Source organism: Marmota flaviventris, unplaced genomic scaffold (assembly GCF_047511675.1).
Source record: "Marmota flaviventris isolate mMarFla1 unplaced genomic scaffold, mMarFla1.hap1 Scaffold_61, whole genome shotgun sequence".
In the NCBI taxonomy this organism is placed as follows: domain Eukaryota; kingdom Metazoa; phylum Chordata; class Mammalia; order Rodentia; family Sciuridae; genus Marmota; species Marmota flaviventris.
In genome coordinates this window covers 462,589-484,793 of record NW_027288407.1, presented here as the reverse complement: position 1 = coordinate 484,793, position 22,205 = coordinate 462,589, and the positions used below count along the sequence as shown (strand labels likewise).

General features: G+C 38.5%; 1 long non-coding RNA gene across 1 annotated transcript; it reads right to left on the bottom strand.

Annotated features, from left to right (window-relative positions):
• Positions 1–6,175: 6,175 nt before the first annotated feature.
• On the bottom strand, positions 6,176–20,350 carry LOC139704447 (uncharacterized). Its single transcript, XR_011706357.1, has 3 exons — positions 20,222–20,350; positions 17,750–17,793; positions 6,176–6,374 (listed from the first exon to the last, which is right to left on the bottom strand). It is a non-coding gene; the product is annotated as an uncharacterized lncRNA (long non-coding RNA).
• Between the last annotated feature and the right edge of the window lie 1,855 nt (positions 20,351–22,205).

The following is a 22,205-nucleotide window of genomic DNA, read 5'->3' as shown; positions in this document are numbered from 1 at the left end:
TTTCTTATTGGGGATTACATTTCAATATAGTTTCAGAGGGGGCAAACCATACTCACACCATAGCAAGAGATATGCATATATCTATAGGATGATACATAGTATACTCACCGGATAATTTTCCAAAAGTAAAATTACTAGGTGGACAATGTGCACATCAAATGCAGCAGACATTTTCAAAATCCTATTCTCCCCAAAAGTGCACCCACTTCCACTCCCGACAGGATGGGTGACAGTGGCCTCCTGCCCACTTTCTCACCACCTGTCTGTCCTATCACACTATTTCCTCTTGGTCAATCTTATCAGCAAAATGGCCTCTCATTCTTCCTCAAAGTCGTGCTTACTTTACATGGAGGCCGAGTGTATTTTTCTTTGTGTACCAGCCACTTTGATTCTATGGAGAATTCTCTCGTGAAGGAGAGTCATTTTTCAAAGTGATTCTTCAGCTGCCATGATTTATCCCTTTCCAAGTTTGGGCTGTCATAAATCAGCTAGAACAAGTCATTTCCAGGGGGTAACCATGCACAGGTCACCCTTATTTTGAAAAAGCCATTGCTGGATCTGCTACTGTCCCAGTTCTGCCTTGCCTCAGTGCCAAGAGGTTGATGTCATTTCCTCCTGCCCACACCTTCCTTAGTGACCAAGCCCTGGCATCTGTCACCACCACTCTCATGAAAGGGCCTTCTGGAAGGTCACCAAGTGCCTCCTTATTGCTAGATCCCTTGACCTCTGCTCTGTAATGATTCTCCTCCGTCTGTGGGAAGCACTTAAGGGTCTCAGCCATTCCCTAACCTCTCCTGGGATAACTCCAGAGACACTAATAAGAATACCCTTCTTGTCTTGGGTTTGATGGGAGTTTTAAAAGAAAGAATATTAGTGTACTTTGTAAGTTATAAAACACTACATAAACACAAATTTTCACCATTGTTCACCTGGACCCCCACAGTTCCCAGGACAGGGTTTTGCTTCAAGGAGACAGTTCATTCTTATTGATCAACTGATGAACTGCCACTCTTTTGTGTACTCTCTGAAGAAGTTTTTATTGAGTACCTACTACATGCCAGGTAGCATACCGGGGGAATGGCAGTAACCACTTTCAGGAATATAAACACTATGCTGAAAAACCAGCCTCTACCTCAGAGCAAAGCCTGTCCAAGGAAGGGACATGACCTTTGTCCTTGGAAAGACCCACAGAGCACTCCTAGGCACATTCCCAACCTGCTAATTTGTTTTATCTACAAATAACTGGAGAGATCTGCTGTTCCAGGTGTCTCTGACTCAGTCAGGCTAGGTGGGAATCCATAGTAACCCCCTAGCAGCCACCAATCAGCATGAGACAGGGAAATACCTGGGATGCCATATGACCCTCCCAGTAGTTTATGGTGGTTGATAACATGTTGGGAAACCATGTAGTTCAGCATGAACACCCCTCTTGGCTTAAACCAATCAGTTCAAATGAATACCCCTTTTGTACTAACCAATCACCCCTACCCAACCTGTTCCCACCAGTGAATTTGCTAATCATGTTTTAGAGTTGTTATTTGATTTTCCCTCGGTGTGTGATGATTTGCTAAGAGATGCTATGATGTATGTGGGGGTCCCTGCCTTCTCCAAAGAATGTATAAAACTGCTGCAAACCCTGGGCTCAGGGCCTCTCAGCATCACCAGTTGCTGTGTGTGTGCACGGAGGACTGAGCTAGCTCACAATAAACACCTCTTTCCTGTTTACATCGATCTTGGTTTCTGGTGGTGTTTTGGGGGTCCTGAATTTGAGCATAACAATGCCCCAGTGAGTCTAGCAAGCCCCCGGGATGAAGATGTTTAAGCCCCATATGAATTCTCAGAGGCAAGTGTTTTTACCCGTGTTTTAAAGATAGGAATCTGAAGCCAGCCATGGTGGTAGACACCCATAATCCCAGCTAATCGGGAGGCCAATACAGAAGGATTGCATGTTTGAGGCCAATGGGGGCCACTGGCCAAGACCCCATCTCAAAATAAAAAAAAAAAAAAATCAGTGTGGATGTAGCTCAGTGGTAGAGCAACTCAGATGATGGTTACTTTGATGAGTCCTTGTTTCCGCAACATCAGAGAAGAACACCCAGGCAAGTGGAGACTAGAAACTGATTTCTCCCCAGAGGAAGAAGGGGACCCTTCTCCATGGTATGAGGAAGTCCTTCCCATTTATATTTAAGGTTTTCTTTGTCCTTCTGCATTCCTGTCTTTATCTTACTTGGGATGGGGGATGCCGGAGGGAAGGTCAAAGGTGGGAAACAGGTGGGCCCATGCAGCTGGGGGAGGAGTGATGGGGCAGGAAGGGCCTGGGGTGAACTGATTAGCACTTCTCTATCTGCTAGGAGCTGCTTCATTAACAGTTCTTTAGGCCGGGGCACGGGGCCTTGGGGACATTAACATTTCAATCTTCCACTTGCAGTTTCTGATTTCTTGGACTCACACCAGACTCCATTTTCGTTATTAGACTGACTCCGTTTTTCTCTATTACACTGGATAGCAGACCTGATTTACCTAGCTACACTAACTACCTCTCTTTAAATCTGGCTTCACAGGGTTCAATCCCCAGTACTGCCAAAAATACAATAAAAAACTGAAACTCAGAAAGGTTATGTCATTTATCCAAAGTCACACAGCTAGTAAGCAGAGAAGCTGAAATTTGAACACAGGTCTTGATACCTGCTTCTTCACAAAATGCTTATGACATGGTACATACACCTGCTTATAAGGCTCCTAGGAGAGTTTAGTGAGACAAGGTAGGTGCTGAATGAGATGATGTAGCCAAACAGGTGCTTAATAAAGTTCAAGTCCCAGGACCAAGAATGTCAACATGGATAACTCAGGCACACTCAGGTCCTAGACAGGATGGACGTGAGCCAGCGAACAGGACAAGGGCCACTTTGGTCTTCCAGGGGAGTACAATAATGGATCTGCATGGTGATCAGCCTGTTCCACATCCAATTACCCAAGCCCTCCTCCTGCCACAGGAGCCCAAGACCGCTTCTGCTTTCTCTCTCTATGGCCTGTTCTTGGAGAGAGCAACGTGGGCTCAGGTTTCATGCTGTCTGGTAAGGCCTGGAGAAGAGCCTTAGACTCAGGTCCCTGCAGGCAGTGAGAGCAGTCGGCTTCCAATGGAGAGGAACCAAAGCACTCCTTAAGGATGAGGATAATATTCTCTTGAGTAGGGCACCCTGAATTAGTGATCATTCTGGGTGGACATTCTGCCACCTGCCAAAAGAAGACATAGGGACAACAGGCTGCAGGAGGCGAGTCTGGCTCCCTGAATGGTTTCAGCAAGATAATCTAACATCAAAGAACAGGAGAAAAGTTCAAGGCAAGTTCTGGAATGGAGTGTACCACCATGCCATCATTTGTCTCCTGTAGCAAGCTGACCTAGGGAGGGTGACGGGAAGCACAGTGGAAGGGACTCCTCCAACCAGCTTCCCTTCACCACATGTGGTTTCATTCTGGAAAGTTGCCTGTGCCCAGACAAGGCTGGCTGGCCCAGTAAGAAACAGAACAGCCCCTTTTAGGCATTGTCTCTGAGAAACCTCTAATGAACATTCGAGAAACACTAGTTATAGTCATATGCTTTGATTATTAAATGCCTATTATCAGCCACAGCTGCTTAACCTCCTCACACCCCTGCCCAAGGCCAGCTTATCCCCATCTTCAACAACTGAGCATGAGCAAACACAAGGTCAGACAGGTAGAGGTCAAGGTCAAATAAAAAAGCTACCCCCCACCCCGCTCCTTCCCACTCAAACCAGTTTGCCTCAGCCAGCTTTTTGTAGCTGTGACCAAAATACCTTGACAAAAACAACTGACAAGAGAGAAAGTTTATTTTGGCTCAAGATTTCAGGGGTTCAGTCCATGGTCAGCTGACTTCCCGTGGCTCTGGGCCCAAGGTGAGGCAGAAGATCGTGACAGAAGGGCGTGGAACAGGGAAGCTGCTCTGCTCAAGGCAGCTAGAAAGCAGAGATAGGGAAGGAGGATGAGCTATGTGGGAGATGCACCTTCCAGGACACGCCCCCAGGGACCTCCTTCTCCAGCCAGGCCCCACCTGCCTCCAGTTACCATCCTGTCCTTCCATTCAAACTAGGAGGGAAGGATTAGGTTACAGCTCTCATATTCTAATCATTTCACCTCTGAATATTCCTGCATTGACACAGGAGCTTTGGGGAAACACCTCGGCTCCAAACCATAACACAAAGGAAATCAATTTTTGTAACTATAAGGGACAGCAATGTCCTCCAGCGACATTCTCAACAGATAAGGCTTTCCTGAGGACTCTCATTAAAACACGGATGCCTGCCTCTTTTCCCACACCTACTAAATCAGATGAGGATCTATATTTGTATTCTAGATCTAGAATTGTGTGGGGGGGTTTTGTTGTTGTTGTTGTTGTTTGTTTGTTTGTTTTAAACACTCTTGGTGAGTCTTCTGAGCAGGGAAGTTTGGAAAATTCTGCCCCGCAGGTACTTCTTGTTTCAGTGGCTAAAAAGCCACAGAAACAGGTGGCACTTGGGTTAGCAAGTTGCTGTAATGCAAATGCACTTTTTGAGACAAACCTGTAATTGGAAGAGTCCTGGTTCTTATTATTGTCTTTAAGAAAAAAAGTTCTCCCAGCTATTTCCTGACATTGATGGAGATGAGTTGTGCTCTTAGTGGCTACAGCACAAGATGTAAAATCAAGAATTGCAGATCAGGGACCATAATTTTTGTGGCTACTGTTAAACTTCTTGAAAGCAAGAATAGGTGTGCACTGTTACTTTTCCCATTTCACAATATGAAGATTCCAAAGCACAAAGAGTTTAGCAGCCTGCACAAGGAATCAAATAGTAGGAGAGCTAATGGGAGCTGAAGAGATAGGAAGGAATCTTAGCTTAAAACTGTCATTTAGGTAAATCTCTCAATCTAGAAATGTCACTTTAGGCCTTTTAAAAATCATTAGATTTTAAGATACGGAATCAAGCTGGGCACGTGGGCTCATGCCTGTAATCTGTGACTCAGGAGGCAGACGATGGAAGATGGCAAGTTCAAAGCCAGCCTCAGCAATTTAGGGAGATTTTCTGCAACTTGGTGAGATCTTGTCCCAAAATAAATAATAAAAAGGGCTGGGAATGTAGCTCCATTGTAAAGCACCCTGAGTTCAATCCCCAGTAAACACACACACACACACACACACACACACACACACACATAATAATAATAATAATAATAATGATAATAATAAATAGAATGGGAAGGGGAGGAGTGGGAAACAAGTTGGTTAATGGGTACAAAATTACAGTTGGATGGGAGGAATAAACTCTAGTATTCTATGGCACAATCAGGTGATGATAGCTAACTTATTATTATTTTTTTTTTTAATTTCTTTTTTTTTTTTTTTTTTTTTTGGTACCATGGATTTAACCCAGGGGCACTTTACTGCTGAGCCACATCCCCAGAGCTTTTTATAATTTCGTATTTTTGAGACAGGGTCTCATTAAATTTCTTAGAGCCTTGTTAAGTTGCTGAGGCTGGACTCAAACTTGTGATATTCCTGCCACAGCCTCCCATGTTGCTGGGATCACAGGCCTGTGCCACCACCCCTGGAGAAACCCATTTTTAAAAATAATGATGGGGAAATATTTGTTGCACTTCAGTTGCACCCATTCATGGTTCTAATGGTAAAGGTCAAATTTACAAAAATGGGCTTTAATTTTGTACAAATGCAAACAAAACTTCTCTCTCTTTGTGCTATTAAAATAATTCCTTAGCTCTGTGATGGAATGTCAGTGTGCAGAACACCTTTTGCAGCTTGTTTGCAGGGCAGAATCAATTCAACAGACTAGGTCTAGGGTGAAACTGAGACATGTGCATACTCATAAACAGCCCATTTGAATCCCACAATGAGGATCCACCTATAAGACTCTACATTAGCAAAACTTCTTGGTAACTGCTTTTCATTCTTACTGTCTTCTTTTGCTCCAAGAGAAACAGTTCTTTCTTTCTTTCTTTCTTTCTTTCTTTCTTTCTTTCTTTCTTTCTTTCTTTCTTTCTTTGTTTCGTTTTATTCATTCAATACAGAATTCTCAGAGGTGGCTGAGTTTCAAGAAAAACAGGTGAATTACCAGCAGTGATTTACGAAATGAAATGGCTCACTCATTTAGGTAAATCGGCTCCCCCTGGTGGAACGTCTTCTATGGCAGGTATTGGCCTCCATTAAGGAACCATAGGTCTTGATACTGAGCTGCCCGACAGAACTCCACCAAGAATATTCTTGTGGTTGTAGAAGCTGGAATTCTGGAAAGTCCATTTGGTTTCCTGCCTCCTCCCTCGCTTGACTTCTTGCATCTCATCTGATGGTCACAGTTCCTGTCGCACTGATGATATGAATAGAAATCAATGGACTTACCCTGGGTCCAATTTTTCATTTGCACAAACCAACTTAGAATTTAATTCTACCACATCTGCTTTGATCCAAGCCCTCTCTTTCAGAGGTAAAATTCCTAGAAAAAACAAACCACCAACAAAAAAAGTTTTCCTCTTGGCTATTTCCAAAGATAGATAAGCTAAATGAATTTTACATAGTAGCTTCCATCATCATTTCTAAAACAAACATTTTTTTCAAACTCTCTTAATTCTATAATAATCTCTTGTAATGTGTGTTTGCCATATTATTTAAGATTATTCAATTCTGCAGTAGAAAATAAGAGACACAAATAAAAAGAAGAGATGAAGTTAAACATAAAAGCAAGTAGCTTATGAGACTCATTAGATATAAACAAAGTAGAGCAAAACACAGATTTAGCATACATAGGAGGGGCCAGAAAGATCAACAAATACCGAGTATCAAGTACTCCTTCGACAGTAGAATTTAGAGATAAGTTTTTGCTGTTATTGTTTTGGTTTGCTTTTTTGGGGGGGTGTGTCTACTGATTTAAATCAGTGGTGCTCTACCATTAGCTACATTGAACTCTTTTGCAGAGACTTTTTGGCTGACAGTCCCCAAATCAGCCATGGTGAAGAGGATTTTTCTGTGGAGAAAGGGGGTACCACTTCATTGGGTCCCCCTCTTCCTCCAGGGAGAATTCTTTTCTGCTGTCCTTTAATAAAGCTTCAACTTTCCATTCTAAACTTGCCTTGATGTGCTTCTCTGGTGTTATACTTCAGCATTGGGAAAGCAAGACCTCATTACCAGTAAACAGCAGTAACAATAACAGTTAAGGGACAGAGATAATGCCAAAAATAAAGTCAATATTTAGAATTGAAGATAAAAATAATCTTTAGTGATAAGAATTCTTTAATTTGATAATTTAAAAATAATAACAACATGTTTCCAGGGAGCAAATTTGTGACATATGCAGTCAAGGGGAGAAATAAAGAATGTCCACGTGTTTCTGCCCCTTTCAATTCTTTATTCACATAAATTCTTAATACAACTTTACTCTATAGGTTCCTAATGAAGAAAACAACAATCCTTAGTGATAGACACTGCAATGGAGATAATCAAATAACAGCAAGCAATTCTAGATTAATTAATTCCCAGAAAACAATTTTAGATTAATTCTGAACATTGCAAAACAGATTTAATCATGACAGGCTAGTGACAGACATTTCCTCTGAATGCTAAGTTCAAAACTCTCAAGCCTTAGGCTTTATGTCCTGTAGATGCACACTCACTCAGACAGCAGTGATCAGGTCCCAAACCAAAACAGGCTTTTTCTGGTGGGGGGTGGATGACCAGTTGAGGAGAGGGTCACAGGGAGAAGTTGCAGCTCTCACAAAGGTCCAAACAAGGCGGTAGAGTTTGAGAGCAGTGAGGATCACACAGAGAATAGGAAAATGATGGCAAGTGATGGGATGGCAGTGTAGGTCCTCATCAGGCTCTCCAGCTGGAGTACATACTTGTTTAGGCTGGCTGAATCCCTGTTTATTCACTCTAGTTTTATACTTTTTTTTTTTTTTTTTTTTTTTACCACACCTTGTAATTATCAGGTGCCACCAGATTTCTCATTTACCCTGAGGTCAGAAATATCTGGTCTGGTGGTCTCCATCCTGCTATTCTCACCTTTCACTCTTATCAGGAGAGGAGAGCCTGCCAGAGGCTTTATTCAGTTTATCAGGGTGAGGGGAAGTAATTTGTCTGAGGCCATATTAGAGGGCTCTGTGGGTGTGCCTGGTGATAAATGACCTCTAATAATGACCTCAGGTTTCAAAATTGAGTTTTTTAAATGGAGTGAGAAACTGATGTGACTCCATTTTTGAGAAACCAGCCTCTACGTCAGAGCAAAGCCTGTCCAAAGTGGGGAGTTACCCTTGTCCATGCTACTAGGACTATACCCACCCTGCCGAGTTGTTTGTCTGTGAATAACTGGAGAGATCTTCCGTGCCAAGTGATCCTGACTCAGTTACACTAGGTTAGGACCCATAGCAACCCCCTAGCTACCACAAAATGCATGAGACACAGAAAATACCTGAAACATCAGGTGACCTTCCCAGTAGTTTTGTTGATTGGTAAAATGATTAGGCAAGTTTATCATATACACTCTTGCAACCTCTCATGGCCTAAACCAATCAGTTCAAATGTATCCACAACTTGAACTAACCAATCACCCTTACACAACTTGTTCCTGCCAATGAATGTGCTAATCAATGTTAAGAGTTGTTGTTTGATTTTTCTGTGATGTGAAATGATTGGCTGTGTGATGTTGTGATGCATACAGTGTCCCCCAAAATCTATTAATCCTCACTGAATTAAGGGTCAAGACTCACTCTTTGGGACCACTGTATCTGAAATGGTTGTGAGTCCAGGCTTGAGCTTACAATAAACACTCTTGTGTGATTGCATCAGATTCAGCTCCTGGAGGTCTATTGGGGTCCCATGAATCTGGCATTACAGGAGTTGCTTAGGCTCAGGCCTAAGGCCATTCTCACACAACCCCTTTCACCTTGACAGCTCTTCTGCAGATAAACAGAAGCCATAACACATAACTCCTGTCTTCATAAACTTGATCTCTTGAGTCCAGTGTCATTTCAAGTTCTGGGTTTAAAAAGATATATTCATTTTCCTTGATGTTTTCAATAAATCACACAGAATTCTTAGAAATAGCTTGAAAGGATAACAATGTTATATTGCAAAACTTCATGAACTTTCAAATTGCTTGCTGTGTGTGACTGACCAGTATGGGAAAGGCCTTGGGGATATGTGAATATATTATGAATATAATAGAGAGAACTCTTGAGACTTTTTTTCTTACTGTACACACATCCTGAGGCCAAATGAGGCTGTTTACTAGAGGTCATTTCTCAAAAAAGAGATAATGATCATAAAGGAATAAATTAACCTATATATTATAAATAAATCTAATATATATTTGATTAAAATTGAGGACATATATAGTCATGCCAAATAGTTTGCTGAATCATTTCAATTACAGTTATTTTAATGTTTTGCTTACTAACTGCATTAGAGACATCATTGACCTGCAATTCAGGAAAACTGTTAATTCTAGCACTGAATTTATCAGGTTTTGACACTTTGGTATATTACTTATTGCCATAGGATCTCTTGTTTCTCAATGTGTATATTTATAAATTTACACATTCTAGAAGGTTTTAGAAAGATAAAAGAAAATATGTATTAAAAGAGTAGCTTAAAAATCTCTTTAATATACCATTGCTATGGTTATTAAATAGCATTTTCTTTTTAAGAATGTATTAACCTGGGGCTGGGGATGTGGGTCAAGTAGCGCACTTGTCTGGCATGTGTGCGGCCTGGGTTCAATCCTCAGTACAACATACAAACAAAGATGTTGTGTCCACCGAAAACTAAAAAATAAATATTAAAATTCTCTCTCTCTTTTAAAAAAAAGAATGTGTTAACCAGAAATATGTATAGAACAATAACATAATAAATAAATATGGTACAAAGAAATAAACATAAAGTAATAAATGTTATATGATTTATTTTATAATAATATTGGTAAAATATACCCAGAGGTGAAAATAAATATTTAAATAATGATAAATGCACATGTCCATTTTTATTAAGGTATAGTGAAATACATCTATTTTTGTAATATACTTTTGTTCATGAAAGCATCATAAATATTATTATCAAATATTATTGTAGCTGCACAAAATTAAAAATCCAAATTGTACATATATCAGTAAATAAATGGCTTTTAGTGACTGAAATTTCTGAGTCTGTTATTGTGAAACACAAATATTCAGTAAAATATGCTCTGAAGAAAACCTCAATTTGAAAATGTAAAAACATAGAAAGGAGTATTTAGAGTTGTTTTACCATGAGATTAATTTAAAATACTTTTGATACCCGAAAAAATACTCTGAAGTTTTTACTCTTAAGAAATACATATGAAAGAGTACAGCAATTCTGTCTCTGAGTAATGCAAGCAGAAGAGAAAGATGATAAGAATATTAAGTAAGCCTCAAAAATCTGAGGATCATGAAATAAATAAATTCTTGGCAAGAAAATATCAGAATCAATTTTGATGTAAAGTCAAAACTAATAAGCATTCTAATTTACCAAATCTTAATGATTTAATATATTAGAGAAAAAAAGTCAGAATTCTAAGCAAATACTTGAGAAATGGGTGTGCACAACAAGGTTTAACCTCAGAAAATTTTATACATCCCCTGTGCCTGTCCATGTGTCTCTCTCACGTCTTTCCACTGTGACATCAAAAAAAAAAAAAAAAAAAAAAATGAAGAACAAGTTTTTGAGTAATTATATTTAGGTCTTAAAACAGTTAAAGAAAATAATTAGCTCTCTTTATCTATTTTTAGAAGTAAATTTTCTTAGTATTTCTTCAATAATTAATGATTACCCTGTGCATGTTGCTCATAATACAGAATGTGTAGAACCACCCAGAATGAGAGCACTATTTAAATAATGTCAGAACAAAAAGTGCTACAGAACAGTAGGAACTGAAAAACAAGGCAAAAGCCAGTGCAGGACCACACAGCATTTAGGGCTATATCAAAGAGGAATGGAGTTGGTCTTAAGAGGTCTGACTTCCCTTAGCCAAGACAAAGGACTAGTACATACTGTCTTAAAACATATTTTTCTTCAAATCTTATATTTTTATGGATACATGGTAAGAATCCAGAAGTTAAATGTAAACTAGCAAATTTACATTCATTTCTGGGACACTTTTACTTCTAGTTCTCTAGATTAATTAATTTTAATGCCTTTCACCATGTCCTAATTGATATTCTAGCTATGGTAGATAACTTTTTCTTATTCAACATTTATCAGGTAATTTACAAAGGACTCCATTACAGAATATAGTCATTTTTTAAAATTCATAAAGCAACGGATGAAATTATTTAAAACACAGACACAGTAATATCACAGGATATAAAGTCTGTGTAGACACCATGGTCTTTATGTTTAGCTCCTAGTTTAAAGAAAGGTTGAGTGGCTTGGATGTTTAGTTTTAAACCTTATCTCAAAAAACTTGAAAGAACTTCTCCTGTGTCTTTAGACAGGGAGACTGGTGGTAACTCAGGGACAACTGTGGGTTTGGCACCTTTATTCATGATCACTTTTTACTTTGTGGAAAGACTTTAAACTCTTTGAAGATTCACATTCCCACTCAGCAGTAGGGAATTTTATTTTTTCATGTTCTATCTCCCCTTTTCCATATCTCATTTCTCTCATTTTAGAATCATGTTAGGAAAATTTATTCTCCTTGTCCAATCTTCTGTTTTCATTCTGAAGAATTTTTTCAACATTATCTTCCAGGTTTTATAATAGCCATCTTTTTTTTTTTTTTTAATTTTTTAATCTTGTTCTTAATATACAAATTCTCTGCCTTCATTTTTGAGTTTTGCACCTGGTGAGGTGTGATTCATTGAGTTCACGTTTGAAAAAATAATCTTTAAGTTATAAAGTTTCAATCATATATATTAAGATAAAGAAACAATTTTAAAATTACCGTATTTGCTATATTTTAAGTACAATAATTTTAAAATACAAATATTTAAAATACATTAATTTTCTTTCTCATTTGGCAATCTTAATGAAGGCATAATGGCTCATTCTATTTTTACTTATAATTTTATCCTATTAAATATGCCTTTTCATTTATTATTCATGTAAAATTATTAATAGAAATTCATCACTGGTTAAGAGACATGAGTCAGCCAAGAGGCAAGTTAAATAAAAATTCAAGTTTTTCTCCATACACAAAATAACTGTCTAAGCATACTTTATGCTGGAAAAATCCTTCAAGATGGCAAGTAGCACAAACAAGTGTGCTGAAGGCTGAAACTGATTCTGAAAGCTAATGCCTCTCCCACAGCACACCATCACAAAGTGAAGATTTCTAAAGTCTGGGAGACTAAGGTGGATATTTTTGATGGAAACACCTACTCTTGTGATACTAACAAATTGTAGAGGAAAAATGATTCATAAAACCCATGAAATGCAGGAACCCCAGAGTTCTGAAAACTATCTCAGATGTAAGCCACCCAGTAGACCTGCCTGACCATTAGATTTTGTTCACTTTAGACCTTTTAGAGTGGGAAATAAACATTGATTAAATAAATCACTGAGATGTGGGGTTCTAAACAACATTTATTTTCTCAACTATACAGTCTAAAACATTACTCCTAATGGATTAAAGCACAAGCATCTGGAACATATTTTTCAAGGCTTTTTTAATTTTTTAGAATATACATTTAATGTGCCACATTCTTTTCCAAATTTCTTATGGAACAATATCAAAGATTTGACATTATGCTTGACAATACTTGGGGAGTCACTTCAAGAACTGTAGTCATTCCACTCACGCCAAGATGATATCATATTTACATAAAGAGTGAGTTTTTAGGTTATTTGTGGTATAAGGTACAGATTCTATTCAAAACATTAGCAAAAGAAAATACAATCATTGTCAGATGAAGTCCTGATATATAAAAATAAAATAACTTAAAAAAAATTCCAAGCTGGGCATGGTGGCGAATGCCTGTAATCTTGGTTGGCTCTAGAGACTAAGGCATGAGAATTGCAAGCTCAAAGCCAGTCTCAGAAATTCTGCAAGATTAAGTCTCAAAAAAAAAAAAGAAAGAAAGAAAAAAGAAAAGAAAGAGCTGGGGTTTGGCTCAGTAGTTAAGCACTTGTGGGTTCAATTCCTGATTTAAATAATAATACTAATAATAATTCTAAATGGCATCATGATAAACACAATAAAAATTTGTAACTGAACTTTTTTTTTGGTGGTACTGGGTATTAAACCCATGGCCTTGTGAATGTGAGGCCAGCACTCTACCAACGGAGTTATATCCCCAACCCTATAACTGAACATCTTACTAGACTCTAGCTTCCTTCTGTGACTTTTGTGCTTTTGCTATTCCTTCTCTTATCCTATAATTTCTGCAAAAATTTTCTTCAGAAACGAAAAACTCACTCCTTCCACAAATTACCTTCATAAAGGAAAATTTCTGGACATATTCACCCCTTTGGTAAGGATTGTCAAGTCTTCTATTATGAGTTAAAAACTCTATCCTGTTCTTTAATTCGGTACTTCTGCCTGTTTTTCTGTCCTTTTGTTTAAAATTGTGATTTATAAGTGTATAGTTACAATTATGGTTTACATTGCTTCCTTGCCTTAGAACAAATAAGCCTTTTGCACACTTATCTCTAAACCCCAATACTCATGCTTTGATTTTTCTTTGTGTTCAGCTACATCACCAAGGTGGTTACAGGTCTTAATGCAAGCAGTTTCTGTTTGATCTGGTCCTGGCTTCCTCCCTCCCATGTATGGTGTCCAAATTTTTTTGTGCTTGGTGAGACTTTTAGTGAGGTTACATCTCATATACCCGTTTTGATGTAATGAGATGTCTTTTTGCAAATGTGGTGGATGTGATAAGTGGATGTGATATTGGGACTTCATGGAGATAAGTGACTGCAGTGTGTACCTGTCCTGCTATGAGGTCTTCTTCATGGTATAAAAACATTGTCTTGTCCCTTGTTTACAAAATTTGAATTGATGGAGTATACAAACCAAGCTTCATGTAGTTCTGATCTCAAAAGTTATGACCACTGCATGTCTACAGTGTATAGAGCACTTGCTTTTTTTCAGGGCTACTTTATTTTAGAGAACTCTGAAAAATTCTTTTATAACATATAAGTAAAGAAAACAGGGCTGGGGATGTGGCTCAAGAGGTAGCGCGCTCTCCTGGAGTGTGTGCAGCCGGGGTTCAATCCTCAGCACCACATACAAACAAAGATGTTGTGTCCACCAAAGACTAAAAAAAAAAAACAAAAAAATTAAAATTAAAATTCTCTCTCTCTCTCTAAAAAATAAATAAATAAATATTTTTAAAAAAGAAAACAATGTTGGGCATGTTCAAATTTTCCAGAAAAATCTGAGAGCAATTATTAATAATTGACAGATAAGCAAACTGAGAATCCCAGAGTTAAGTGATATGTCATAGTTTATAAAGTTACTAAGTGAGAAAAGCTAAGATTCAAATGAAATCTAGCTAAGGTTTTACACCTAAAAATACTATAATATTCACAAAGTCTTACACCTAATACATTATGAGGCAAGGCTATTACTTTATTGGCTTCTCCATTTAATATTTTCATTTTAGAAACATTTTATTAGTAGAAATAATAGTATGTCTGATGATAAATATATAAGAAAATATTCAACACCTTCAACATCCACAATGTTCAATAGAAACCATGTAGCATTTTTATACCTTTATATCAGATTTTTAGAAAAAGCATTTATAATCTGATAGTTAAAATCATTTTTTTAAATTGTGCTACTATAAATATTGTTGTAGCTGCATTTTTGTAGTATGCTGTGATGCCCTTCAGTATATGAATTAATAAAGAAAATGTTCTTTTTATACAAAATAGGATAATGCTCATCATTAAAGAGAATGAAATCATGGCATATGCAAGTAAATGGATGGAGCTGAAGAATATTATGCTAAGTGGAGTAAGCCAATCCCCCCAAACCAAATGCTGAATGTTTTCTCTCACATAAAATTTCTGATATGTAATGGAAAGGAGGGAGAAGCATGGGAGGAATAGAAAAAAAACTATAGATAAGGCAGTGGGGAGGAAGGGAAAGAAAGGGAGCATGGGGATAGGAAAGTGATGGAATGAGATGGATGTCATTATCCTAAGTACATGTATGAAGACATGAATGGTGTGCCTCTGTTGTGTACAAGAGATATGAAATATTGTACTCTATTTGGGTAATATGAATTACAATGCATTCTACTGTATTTTATAACAAATTAGAATAAAATCTAAAAATTATGTTATAAAAGATTGTGAGAAAATTCAGAGGAAATAAAATATTTAAATACAAAAATTAAAAAAAAACATGTTTATATATGTTGAAATGTTTTATATATTCAATTGTGGAGTTTGTAATACTCAAGAATAAGTGTAACATATTATGGAAAAAAGCAAATACTTTTGAATCAACTAAAATATATTCATTTATTAAAAAATAATATATTGTCTCATTTAAATTTATTCTTTGAGTGAGATAGAGAAAGACAGAATACAAAGAGTGATTAACAAAGTAAAACAAAATAGGTAGAAGTGGAAAACTAAATATACAAATGAAGAAAGAAGTCTTAATGTACTAGAGAATCCATGCTAAAAATAAGAAAAGTAGTGAATGCATGATAAGACTGTGAGAAACGACAGATTATTTATCCTCTGATAAATCTCTGAAAACCTATTTTCTTGGGATATAGATCACATATGAAACTATTACTCACAAGTTTAGACACGATTTTGTAATTACTTATTCATGAAAGTTTATTAAATAATATCAATACTAGATACTTCCTGGAATTTTCCTCCAAGTCGATGAAATCTTATATATATTTTAGAATATGTATGTGCATGTGCACTCTAGAACACTATGTATAAATGTATATATGTTTTATCTAAGGTTAACTTTTCTATGTATGTGAAATAATTTGATTCTTTTATATTTTTCTAAATATAATGGTAAATGAAATATTTTTGTAGAAAATATAATATGAGTGATCTGTTTACTTTATTTTAAAGTGTCTGAATTTTTTTTTTACATAACTGGCTTTGTAAGCCAGTCATTTCTATATTTTAAATAAAAGGTGTGTTTGAGTGGGCTGGGGATGTGGCTCAAGCAGTAGCATGCTCGCCTGGCATGCACATGGGGCTGGGTTCGATCCTCAGCACCACATACAAATAAAGATGTTGTGTCCGCCAAAAACTAAAAAAAAAAAATTAAAAAATCTCTCTCTCTCTCTCTCTCTCTCTCTCTCTCTCTCTCTCTCTCTCAAAAAGGGTGTGTTTGAATAAAAGCATTTTAAGAAAGCCTCCACTCAATGATGAATAAAATTCCCTATTAAAGAGTATTTTTTTTTTAGTACAAAATATTTCCCATGGAAAGAAGCAATGGATGTTAGCCCACCACAGTACGCTAAATCACCTTTCATATAAACCTATGGCAGGGATGCTAAGAAGATTATATTTCAAAGCACAATGGATCTCAAACATCAAATAAAGCTCTAGGCTTCATGAAACCAAAAGAAAAGATTTTACCAGCATTTTCTATTTACCACAAAGCCTCTCTCAAAGAAGTAGGCAGTCCTATGCTAAGTATTTGATAGCATACCCTTGGTGTCAACATTTCCTATTCTTCTATAACAATCACTGAAGGTCCAGATTTCCCCTCACAGTCAGAATTCTATTTTCTTCTATAGGGTATGCTCATAAAGCAAAACAAATAGAAGTTCATGGAAAAGGACTTTTTCACTCATATTTTCCTTACTGTCTTTTTTCTGGAAACAAACAGAAGGCATCTGTCTTCAAAATTGCTTTCACCATAGTTTACTACAATTTTCTAATCCCAATATTGGACTGCAGGATCCTCTTTTGTGGGAGCCAGTGTTGAGGGTCTTCTGCTGCCAAACAGAGGCCTCACAAGCCATGTGGAATGTGGATGATCCATGTCATGTCTTGTGAGCTGCATAGCTTACACAGTTGCTTTCCAAAGGAGTCAACCTGATGTGATCTAAAAGGTCCTGTATTATATAAATTCTGATTTTCTTTTAAATTGGCCATCTTTATTCAGCTCAGCTAGTGTGCTGCTCCTAATGGTCTCTGCATTAATACTAGTGAAACACAAAAGAGCAGTGGGCCTCAACCATTTTTTTTCACCTGTTTCAATCCAAATATTCTTCAGGACTACTTCAGGATTTTTTGTATAAAAAGCCCAACCATCTTAAATAGGTTAATATACCAGTGGATTAAAAGGCCCTATTCTTATAGCTTTATGACTCTAATTAGCTTGAATGCTTCAAATTGATTTAAGTTATAAACCATGCTGTTTTGTTGCAGTAAATGGTATTGTGTATGCGCATCAAATCACTGTATCAGTGTGAAGTAAAAGTATGGATACTTAGATCAAGACAGCAGAGGCATGGGTGAGAAATTCTACACATCAAGAAAGACCTGAAAGACCTGTGTTTGTGCCTGGAGCTGGGATTGTGACTCAATGGTATAACACTTTCTTAGCATGTTTGAGGCACAGGGTTTCATCTAAGCACTGCATATAAACAAAATAAACAAAATAAAGACCCATCAACATCCAAAAATGTATATAAATAAATAAAGTGCTTAAATACTTTCGCAGAATTAGTCTATGCTGTTTTAAGAAAATAAGAACAAAATGAAATGTTTCACCCCTTGTAGAAAAGCTATTACCTTCAATAAAGTGCTGCTTATAAATTTATTTCTTCTTTGTTATCCTGTGAGGAAATTACAACATGTTGAAAATTCAGTTGTATGTTATCAGCCAAAAGAATGATTGAATATCAGAGTTTTTCTTCCTTTGCAAAAATCACCACCCTTACTGTTATTGTAGGAGAAATTCATAAACACAGAAAGCTTGGCTATTCTCACAAAGTTTATGTAAACATGTTACTCTAAATTAAATTTATATAATCAATTATGATTTGCTACCAATGCAGATGTCTTGTTACCATTTGGAACACATGAAGAGGTCATGAATTGATCGCTATTTCAGTTTCAAGAGAAACATTTCCTATAAGGGTGTCTGTATTTTGTCAAGAAGATAAAACAAGAACAGTAAGGACTTATTGATTCCTGATCCATGCAAAAATAACTGAGAAAGAAGGGTGATATCACTTAGAAAATGTACACAAGTCTATAAACCACTTTTAAAAAATCATATTAAAAATACATACAAACAACTACAGATCCAGTTAAGAAAAAATCAGCTACTCCAGGCAATAAAACTACAGGAGATATCACAATATCAATACTTGAGAAATAGTGCCACTTGTTATCTGATCCTATCACTCACTGAAACATTACCCAGGAGAGTCAGAGCCAGTATAAACACTCCAAGAACCATTTAGAGCACACTATTCTTTAAGACCTCAGAAGTAAATGTAGCTAGAACTGACATACTAAAATTGCTTATTATCACAAAGGTGAACCAATATATTCTGCTTTACAACTCTCTTGGCAGGCCAGAGAACAGGGTAAATTTATTATCTACAGCACCATAATGCTCACAAAGATCTCTGTATTATTCATAAGACTGCATATAAATTATAAAAAAACATATTTTTTTTCCAGTTTATAACATTGTTTTATACATATCAATACATTATGTTGTGGCCAGCAAAGTACATATTATTACTGACAGCTGTTGACATGATTCAATAAAGCCCCAAGGGGTTTCACTGATAATCCTAAATCACAACTACTTTTCCAAATAAAAAGCCACTTCTATCTCTCACAATATTTAGAGGAGGTTTGCAGAAATGTCAGTGGTTCATAAGGAAGAAACTTGGGCAGAAGCCCCAAGAAACCAGTGTAATTTTCTAAGTTTAGTGGGGAGGAGAGGGGGTCTTGTATATTAAAAAATAAGCCCTCTGTAGAAAATGGAGTCTCTCATGTGAAGATTAATAAGTCTAATTTTGGAAAGAGAGTTTCTATCAGACTTTGCTAGTATTTTATTTGGTTTCTTATCTTTCTCTTCCTGTGTCAGATGGTGAAGTGCCTAATTTAAAACCACATTTTGAGATGAATGTCCTTAAAAAAGTTTAGAGATTTTTCTATTGACTTTGAATTCCTCTGCAGTTTTCAATTTTGCAAGTCATATTAAAATAGGCAGACTGCATAACCAAATGTTATTCGGATGTCTTCAAATAAATTTAATAATTTCTTTTTTTATTCCATGTACAAAGGAATAATTTAATTACAATGAATAAAAGTTGAGAGTAGTTGGTTCTTTTCATAAAGCAAATTTTTTTAGACATCAAGAACTCCATGAATACAATTTTGAGCTGAAATATGGGTGGACTCCTCCTGCCCCGGCTGGCCCCAGTGCACCTCTGGCACACATGTCCACCCAGAAAGTTAAGTCATGGGGGAGCGAGATTGTCGCCTCTGAGGCCCTGGCTCCGGCTCCCCACCCCTGGCTCTGGCTCCCCGCCCCAGGCTCCCGCCCCAACCGCTGCTGGCCTGGCTCCCATCCACGGACTGGCCTCCTCTGCCAGAGCCTCCGCCGCCCTGCCCGCTGCAGCTCCCTCCTGTCAGGCCCTGTAGTGTGGCGCCCCTGTCTCTGCCCCTGGCGCGGACAAGGGCGGCCGCCTGCGGGGCGGGGCTCCCCTCCTCCTCCTTCTCCTCCTAGAGGCTCAGCCGGGGGTTGCCTCTGACACTCCGCTTCACCTTCACACACCCCCAGCACTTCCCGAGTCCTGCCTCCCCTGGCTGCCCTGGGGAGAGCTGGAGCCTAGGCTGTCTCCAACCCCGCACCAGTCTGGGCGGCAGGCGCTCGCTTCTCCAGTGGGGGCCGCGCCTGCGCCCCCCCCCCGCCCCCGCCTCGGCGCTCACCTCTGGCCTGCACCGGGGGCTGCAGCCTCCCCCCGCCTCGCGCTCCGGGACTCGTCTCCGGAGTTCTCCCGAGGCGCTGGAGGCCTCCTTTCTCTCCCGCGACTCCGCTTCTCCCCCGCGCTTCCCGCCCTCCCCACCCCAAACCCCAACTCCCCAGCTCCATGGCGCCTCTGGGATGCAGCTCCCCTTTTCCGCACATTCGGGCAGCGGTGCCCGCACCCAGAAACAGCCCTCTTGGGGGCGCTCGGCTCCTCGGGGCTCCGTGTGGGCACTCACAGCCCGGGGTGGGGACCCGGAGACCCCGCCTACCTCCCACCCGCCTTCGCAGCCCCTGAGGAAGGCGCGGTGACTGGCTCCTGTCATAGGTCCCTCAGGTGCCTGCTGCCCAGGGCGCTGACCTTCGCTGCCAAAGCTGTAGCTGAGGCTGCCGCCGCCAAGTTCCCTTGTTATATCTCCTCCTGTTAGCAACTCCTCCTGCTCCACCCCTCCCGCTCCTCCTCCTCCTCCACTCTTCTTCCTCCTTCTCCTCCTCCTCCCCTCCTCCTCCTCCTCCTCTCCCTGCTCCACCCTCCCCCTCCTCCTCCTCATCTCAGCATGAGAGAGTTGGACCACACCAGCTCTGGAGCAGAGGAGGGGGCTCAGGAGCAAGGCCGTCCCTCCCTCCTCCTCCCCAACAGTGACGGCTGCCAAGTCCTGTCACTGGGGAAAGGACAGTGTGGAGGAGGGGACAAAGGTGGATTGAGGAAAAAAAAAGAAAAAATATGGGTGGAGGGCATAGGAGGTGGAGAGGTGGGGCAATTCTCCCTGGGCCATGGAAGTTTTTCAGTATCTCTCCACCAAATTAAAAGTAATAAAAATTAAGAAAAAAACTTATAAGGAGAAAAAGAACTTCTGAAGCCATCAACATTTTTCTTTTTCTTTAGTCTCCACCTTAGAACCTAAAATATTTTATGCTGCTATCATCATCCAATGATGGTTCTGCAGGCTTATGGGGGAAAGGCATTTTCAAATTTTAAAAAATCTTTCTGGATGATTTGCACTTATTCTTTTATTAATTATGATTTCTTTGTAGTCTATCCTAAATATGATTTTAATATTGTCAATTTTCCTTATGTGTCTCAACAAATCATTTTTTCCTCCATTAAAATCATTCAACGAATTCTTTTTTGTTATTTAAAAAAATTATATTTTCCATAATGTCTAGAGGCAGGACTGAGATATTTGGCTTTCATAATTGTGCTAATATTCACACCAAATTTATAAGGTAGTGGGAGAATATTTTCACAATTAAAGGCATATATGTCTATAAATATTTTTCTATAGTTCAATACAGTTTACTAAGAGAGTCAACAAAATTTTAATGAAGAAAAAATAAATCACTGTCTATAAGATGACTGCTGTTTTTCATACAACCTCTGCACATCATGTGATTGAAACCTGGCATCCAGCCTATAGTGAATAAATTAACTAATTATCTGTCACTAATTAACTCATTCTAAAACTTATTAGCTCATATTTGGGATGGTCGTCAATTTAGGCTCAGTTCATCTGGAATCTTTGCTGCATATGATTAGGTGATGGTTGGTAAATACAATGAACTTTAGAGTATAATCTGGCTGCCAATAAAACACCCTGATGTTTTTTCCCCAAATAACTCATGATTAAAAAAGTATTGTGGGCTTGTTTTCATGGAGGTACCAGTGTTCTGAAAGCAAAAACGAAAACATTCAAATGTTTCTTGACCAGATACCTGACTAATACTCTTTCATAGCAAACAGCATTACATAATTCATAAGAATGAACAACTGGATAGTGGCTTTGCAGGTTTTTTAGGAAGGCAAGTGAGTGCCCAATGCCTGGGATCCATGTGACTTACCTGGAAACCTGACAAGCACCAAGTTGATCTTTCTTTGTGCAAGGCTGCCAATCATGAGGCCACTGCAGATATTTGTGACCAGTCAACTACTGAGCCAAGTGCACAGCTGGGTTTGACACATTTCTGAGCTGACTCAATTCTTCTGAAATGATTCCTGATTTCTGCCTCCAGCCACAAAGTCATCTCAAAATATTGATTAATTTCAGAAGGAGGAAAATAAGATTCTAATGCTGCCATTCAGGTCCAAGTCTTCTCCAGGGCACCTGCTAGGCCTGCTGTGAGCCTCCATCAAAATGGTCAGGAATTCACTGACAAATTTCAAAGGGGCTGAAATGTCATTACTGTTTGTATAATTTTGGATTGATTAACAATAGCATAAATGACACAAACATGACAAAGGTGGAAGGTATGAAGCAA